We start from the raw sequence: 6,989 nt of genomic DNA on the forward strand, positions 1-6,989 counted from the left end.
TTTCCTTCCCCAGCTCACCCCCCCCCCCCCAGGTCCTCTCTCAGTCTGGGTTCTCCGGGAAGCCGGGTTTCAGCGTCAGAATCCCGAGGTGCCTCAAGCCTGGGTCTCACTCGGGGCAAGGTGACTCTTCGTGCCTCAGTCTCCCCATCCAGGAAGTGGGCATGAGAAGGCTCACTCCTGTACGCATTCACTGAATGCACACTATTCACCCGAGGCCTGTCGCGTGCCCGGCACTGGTCTAGTTCCCTCGGGGCTCCGACCCCACGGGGGAGGGGCAGACAGCAAAGAAATACGGGAATTAAAGGGAAATCAGAAAGCATTGGGCAGAAGGCAGAGTAGATAGATGTGATCATGAAGTGGGGGAGCATTTAGCAGGGGGCCAGGGAGGAGGTCGGACGGTGACGTTGGAACTGAGACCTGAAGGATGAGAAGAAACCAGTCACGGGGACGTCTGGGAAGGGAGCTGTCCAGGTGGAGGACATGGCTGTGCAAAGGCCCTGGGGCAGGACCACGTGGTGTGATGGAAGAGCAGAGAGGAGGCCTGTGTGGCTGGAGCAGAGTGAGGTCACTGGGTGAGAGGGAGGGGAGAGGACAGAGAGGGGACAGGAGCAGGCCCTGCAGGGCCTAGGGGCCGCGATGAGGACTTGGGCTTCTACCCCGGGGAGGTGGGAGCCCTGGAGGGCTGTGGGCAGAGGAGGTCGGGTGCTCACGGGCGCCCTCTGGTGGCCGCTGCGGGAATGACAGCCCGTGGGGGGACGGGAGGGACTGGAGACCAGGCTCAGGGCTCCGGTCCAGGAAAGAAATACGCAGGTCAGCCGGGCAGAGGCTGCCCCGCTAGCCTTGCAGTGTCCTTCATCATGACTGTGCCGGAGCATTTATTGAAATGCTACATATCGAAGTACGCAGAAAGTTACAATATAGAACATTCTTTTTATTTCTCCCTTATAAGCAGCAAGTTAGGTTTTTTGAAATTGCCTGTGTAGGTAGGTTATTTCGTCCATGAATTTTGCTCTCACGGGCCGCGACTCCCATGGCCCTGATGTGTATGCGTGCGACAAGGCCTGGCGGTAAGAAACGCCCAGGAATCCGGGCCTGTGGTCCCCGGGGTCACGGAAGAGACGTAGGGGGGAGGCGGTGTCCTCCCCGCAGGCTCCTGGGCCGTCCAGACCCGGTGAGCTCCGTGTTTCAAGGATCCAGTCGCAATCCCCCTAGAGCTCTTCCTGAGGATGGAGAAACAGACTTCAGAGAAGGCAAGCCGGTTTCCCAGCATCACACAGCCTGTCCAGAGAGCCCAGGGTTTAAACCCCTGCTGCTGGGCCAGTCCGGATGCCTTGGCTCCGCCTTGAGCAAAGCCCTGCTCCTCCACTCTTAGCCTGACCCACACCCACAAACTGCGGACTCCGGGGTGACCCTAAGCCGGGGAGCCCTCGCCTCCCTCAGCCACAGTGATTGGACCCGAGTCAGGCCAACCGGAATCAGGCACGGGTTTTGCTGGGACCAAGAGGCGGGAGCGTTTCCGGGTCCGCCTGGGTTGCTGACCCGAAGGAGAGGAGTTTCGCTTGGAGACTGGGGCCGTTTCTTCCATGAACGGGAGGCCTGAGCTGTGGGTGAAGCGCACTCAGAGGAAAGCCGGGCCGAGACACAAAGTGACGGCCTTCCAGACGCATCATCTCAGCTCGTGGATCCAAGCTCCGCCCGAAACTGGGGACCCGGGACTCGGCCGTTGCTGGGCGCTGTTTGCAGGCTGTGTTTGCCCAGACCTGCTTAAGTTCGCCTGTTCCCCAACCCAGCAGAGCTCCGAGCAAGCCACCCGGTTTCAAACTCTCAAAGTACCCGTCCTGTTAGGGTTTCATCGTGTGCTGGAGGGGTCTTAAAAAGGGGGCATAAGGAAAGTTTGGGGGGTGATGTACTCCTCTTGATTTTGGTGGTGGTTGCGTGGAAATATACATGTGTCAAAACCTATCGAATCATACGTTTTTGCATATTTATATGTCAATTACACCTCAACAAAGACATAGGTGTTTAAAGTAGCACCACTATCATCGTTTCAGCTCTTGGATCCAGCCATGCCTGAAAGCAGACAGTCTGGACTTTCCAGATACACAAGCCAATAAATGTCCTCTTGAGGGAATAATAATTATTACTAGTAATTTTTATTTCGCTGTTAGTCGTCTCAGCCTTTCTGTGTCTCGTGGTGCAGTCTGGATACCAGAGGGGGCAGTCGTATGATGAGGGAGCTCGAAAACTGTGGCCCGGAAACTGCTGTGGATAAAGAGGTTATGTTCACCTCACCTGGGAAATTGTTCGACACGTATCCCGTCTGCAGAACTTGTTAGAGCCTTTGAGATACGAGTGGGCCAACTCTGAGGCTTGCTCTACACAGTCTACCAGAGGTCCCCCAAACGTGAGCCCACCAGTGCCCGCATCATTGGCTCCTTACGCTGCCAGTCCCCCATCTCCCCTCACTTTCTCCTGCTTCCTGGAATCACCTTCCAGATAAACGCTTTCACCTCCCAGAAGGCCCCACGCAATGGTCTCTCAGAGCCCACAGCCCCAGGACCCCTCTCGCGTGGGCCGTGGGAAGGTCAGGCGCTTTTCCCTCCCCTGTTGGAAAACACCAGAAAGCCCAGGAGGCCGTGTGCCTTCTGGCCCGGGGACACAGCCTCTCAGAGCTGCTCCCGCTCCCCTCCAGCCGACCTCTGAGCCTTCGCTTACGCTGTGCCCTCTGCCTGGCTGCCTATCCCCTCGGCCTAACCAAATGCCCTCGTGTAGGATTCCCCTGGATGCCAGGGCCCACAGTGCCTCCGGATTATTAACTAACCAGCAGAATCCCCGCGGCCAGCCCTCCTGGCCCCCCTTCCTCCCTCCGATGATTAGAGGAAGGAGCCTCCAGCGGGACCGATGTGACCCTTCCCTGTCGCCCCCTCACCCCCTTGTAAGCCAAGCGCCAGCGGCTGGGCAGCCGCCTCACTGGATGGAAGCGTGTTTTGTTCCCACCCTGTGTGTGCTTGCTGCCCACCTGCTATTTGTGACAGGTGCGAGCCGCTCTCCATTTCCAGCAGGGCGCCAGCGACTCTGTTTTTAAATACACCGACTTGAGAAGACGTGAGTCAGCTGGAAGCCAAACACTAAATAAATCATGGGGCAGGTGGGGCCCCACCTTTAGCGATGAAGTTTGGGAAACGCCCACCTCTTTCAGGAAGCCCTTCCGGATTGCCCCGGCCAAGCCCTGGAGGTCTCGGACCCTTCTCGTGACCCGCGACCCGCCTACACACGTGGGCAAGGGCACGGGGCCATCTTCAAATCGGGTTCGGGGAACCCGGAGCGGAGGAGCGGTGTCTCCGGTCGGGCCGGGCCACGGCGGCGCTGGGATCCGGGGTGCGGGCGTCTCCGGGCCAGCTGGGCTCGCCTCCCGCAGCTGCTGGCGTTGCCATGGTTACCGAGCAAGCCTTTCCCCCCCCCACCCGCGCGCGGAACCCCTCACCCTCGACCAGGCCCTTCAAGGGACTGAGGCTCCTGGGTGTCATGGAAACGGTTTCCAGGCGCCGCAGCGGGCTTCCTCATTGGCTGGCTGGGCCCGGCCCGCGAAGGTCATTCCCGGGGTCACGTCCAGGCGCGGGTTTCGTCCAGGCCCCCAAGCACGTGCAGCTGGGTGGCCGCTGTGGAACCTTGACGTTCAACGCATTTTGAACTCCCGGCGGAGCTGACAGTGTCCCCTGCCCCTGGGTGGNGGCAGCGGCTTCCTCTTCTTCTAGAACCTTCTCCCTACAGTGATGGCCGCCACAGAGCAGGGTGGAGGCCATGACCCTGTCTGACCCCAGGAGCAGGTGAGCAGGCGAGCACCCGGGCAATGAAAAAATAAGCCTCGAATACTCGCTGGGCGGTTCCCTAGTGCCCGGCCCTCTTTTCAATACAAACACCAAGGTTAAAGGCATCATGTCCCCATTTTAGAGATGGGGAAGCCAAGGCCCAGAGCAGCCGTGGGCTTTGCCCGAGACCACACAGAACGAATGCAAGTGGCAGTCTGGGATTTGCACTTGGGCCCCGCGGCCCGTGGTCAGCAGGTCTCAGCACTGATCATGTGACTAAATGTCCCCAGGTGACATCTGGCATCAGAAATGGCGCAGGGGCCTGGGACTGAGAGGGAGCTCCCAGGAGGGGCCGGGACGCTGGGTGGCCCGAGGGAGAGACGGTGCTGCCAGGGGGGCCTGGGGGCTCCAGAACCTTCTAAACTCTCCGCCAGGGAGCGCGGAGCCATCCAGAGAAACAACCCACATTTAAGCGGTGAGCCCATCGTGCAAGCCCGGCTTCCAGAAGGTCCCCTCCGACCCCCAGCCGCTCTTCTCCTTCCAAACAGACCCTGCAGCCCAGCCCGGCCGCGGGGAGATTCTGGAAGGAGACGCAGGCTGAGGAGGAAAACGGAATTCCAGCGTAACATGCGGTTCTCTGATGGCCGCCTGTGTGTGGAGACGCTCCCAGGGGCCCCGCCAACAGACTCCCGCTCAGGCCCTTGGGGTTCCCGGGGGGGGGGGGGCGGGAGCGATCCAGAGAGGGAAATCAGGAGGCCAGGCTAAGTGGGGAGATGGGAAGAAGCGACATTTGAAATAGGGCTAATTGGGACGCCCGGGGGGCTCCGTCGGTTGAGCATCTGACTTCGGCTCAGGTCGTGATCTCACGGTTCGTGGGTTCAAGCCCCACGTCAGGCTCTGTGCTGATAGCTCAGAGCCTGAGCCTGCTTCGGATTCTGTGTCCCTCTCTCTCTGACCCTCCCCTGCTCACGCTGTTTCTCTCTCAGAAATAAATAAACATTAAAAAACTTAATTAAACGGGGTATGTGGAGGAGCAGGGACCCGCCAGGCACAAGACGGGAGGCGAAGGGAAACGCTGGGTCGAGCAAAGGCCGGGCGCCAGCCGGTGGGTTGGAAGGTGAGCCGTGTGGCTGGAGCGGCCGAGCAGAGGGGACGTGGGCCGGGCGGACACACTGAACACCGCCCCTCCCCCATTCCCACGTTGAGATCTGCACCCCAGTGTGATGATATTGGGGGGGGCCTCTGGGAGCCCCCATGGACGCAGCCAACCCCTCCCCCCATGACCGCCTTCTCGCTAAACCAGGAGCGGGCCCTCCCCAGGCACTGAGTCTGCCAGCGCCTTGATCTTGGACTTCCAGCCTCCAAACCCCAGAAGTAAACACATGTTGTTTATCAGTCCCCGGTCTATGGGAATTCGGTTACAACAGCCCTAATGGACTGAAACAGAGGTTAACTATGCAAAGCGTGTCCGAAGGGCTTCTTGGAGGAGGTGAGATGTGAACAGAGCCTTGGAGGGTGAGGAGGAGCTGGCCGTGGGGAGGTCTGGGGAGAAGAGCATTCTGGGCAGAGGGAACCACACGGGCAAAGGCCCTGGGGCAGGAGCGTGCCAGTTGTGTTCAAAGAACAGCGGAGAGGCCGGGGTGGCCGGGGCAGACCGAGCGAGGCGGGGAGGAGACGGGGAGGCGGGAAGGCGCTGTTACACCCCCCCAGGCGGGTGATGATGGCGGCCTGGCCCAAACAGCAGTGGCAGAGGCGGCGGGGGGTGTGGCCAGGTGCCGGGATTCGGAGTGTAATCTGGAGACCAAGCCCCAGGGCTGAGGGAGGTGAGGGGGGAGGGGACCCCAGGGCTCGGCTGGGTCCGTGCCCTTTCCTCCGGCCCAGAGGAGGCCTCGGGCAACTTTTGGCCGCAGACAGACGGTGGGACTGGAGGTGACTCCGGGCCACCCAACCGCCTGGAGGTGTCGGCGCGTTTCCCCGCGTCCCGGCTCCCGCCAGCTGCCGGCAACGTGCGGCCCAGATGTTTCATCGCAGGGACATCTGTGCCGGGCCTTCCCCCAGCGTCAGGCGGGTTTCACCGGCTGCGGCGACATCTGGGATCCCTGGGAGCCGGAGGCGGAGGGGGAGGTGAGAGGGGACCCTCGTTCTTGGCCGGACGGCTGCCCGTGCCTCTCGCAGGGAAGGGGCGCATGGGTGCCCAGGGTGTGCCCACGCGGTGCTGGGGGGGTGTCTGTGCGCTCGAATCCCCAGGTATGAGCCCCTCCCCGAAGGGGAGAAAGCGGGGGCCCTTCACCGGGTCCTCGGGGTCACAGTCTCCAACCCCACGTTCCCACCTGCGAGCCTTTGCCCCCGCCAGGGCGGGCTTCCCACTCCTCCTTTTATTCATCTCCTCGACAGGGACGGACTGAGAGCCTACTGTGTACCAAGCGCTGCCCCGGAAGGTAGCCGTGACCGAAATAGATGGAGAAAACCTCCAGAAAGCAAAAGCCAGAAAAGTCTCGGACCCCCAGGGGCTCGGTCTCGTGTCAGACAGGCTGTCCACAAACACAGGGGTGAGGAAAATATTTTCAAAGAAGGTAAGTCCTGGGAAGGAAACAGAACAGGATGTAACGTGAAGGGAAGGATGGAGAAGCTTCTTCAGCTGGGGGTAATCGGGGAGGGACTTTCAGAGGGGGTGCCATTGGAGCCAAGAGCTCAAACAGGAAGAAGCGCCAGCTGGAGGAGGAATGGGGGAAGTTCATTCTAGAGAGCGGGAACAGCAAGTGCAAGGGCCCTGAGGCAGGACTGTGCCTGGCAGAAGAGTAAAGGGACTCAAGGCGTTGGGCCCGTGTGAGCAAGGGAGGACTCGGAGGGAAGAGCGGCCATGGTGGTGGTGGCGGTAAGGCACAGAGGACCCCGTAAGGGTGTGGATTTACCCATATGTGGGCGCGATCCCTGGAAGGGGAACAGGCATGTATGGGATCTTTTTCAACAGACCTCAGAGAGGGTGAGGCCTTTGCCCGCAGACACACAGCGATGACAGGCAGCAACGTGGCCTTTCCCCACAGCCTCGAGATCGGGGGGCCCAAGACCCTGTAAACCTTTTCTCCAAGAGAAAAAAAATGCACACAGTCAGCTCCATACAGTCTCCCAGCTGTTTGGGGAGAGGAGGCAGAGCGAGAAGTGTTGGGGGGGGGGAAGCAC

The 6,989-nt window shown here is 60.6% G+C and overlaps 2 long non-coding RNA genes across 2 annotated transcripts; one reads left to right on the forward strand and one right to left on the reverse strand.

Moving 5' to 3' along the window:
• Nucleotides 1–2,155: 2,155 nt before the first annotated feature.
• On the reverse strand, nt 2,156–3,406 carry LOC144221520 (uncharacterized). Its single transcript, XR_013332097.1, has 3 exons — nt 3,191–3,406; nt 3,020–3,114; nt 2,156–2,262 (listed from the first exon to the last, which is right to left on the reverse strand). It is a non-coding gene; the product is annotated as an uncharacterized LOC144221520 (long non-coding RNA).
• Nucleotides 3,407–3,742: 336 nt separating this feature from the next.
• LOC144221528 (uncharacterized) lies at nt 3,743–6,931 on the forward strand. The gene is made up of 3 exons (XR_013332099.1): nt 3,743–3,827; nt 6,204–6,382; nt 6,854–6,931. It is a non-coding gene; the product is annotated as an uncharacterized LOC144221528 (long non-coding RNA).
• Nucleotides 6,932–6,989: the final 58 nt, after the last annotated feature.

Source organism: Crocuta crocuta, unplaced genomic scaffold (assembly GCF_008692635.1).
Source record: "Crocuta crocuta isolate KB4526 unplaced genomic scaffold, BGI_CrCroc_1.0 scaffold110, whole genome shotgun sequence".
Lineage (NCBI taxonomy): Eukaryota > Metazoa > Chordata > Mammalia > Carnivora > Hyaenidae > Crocuta > Crocuta crocuta.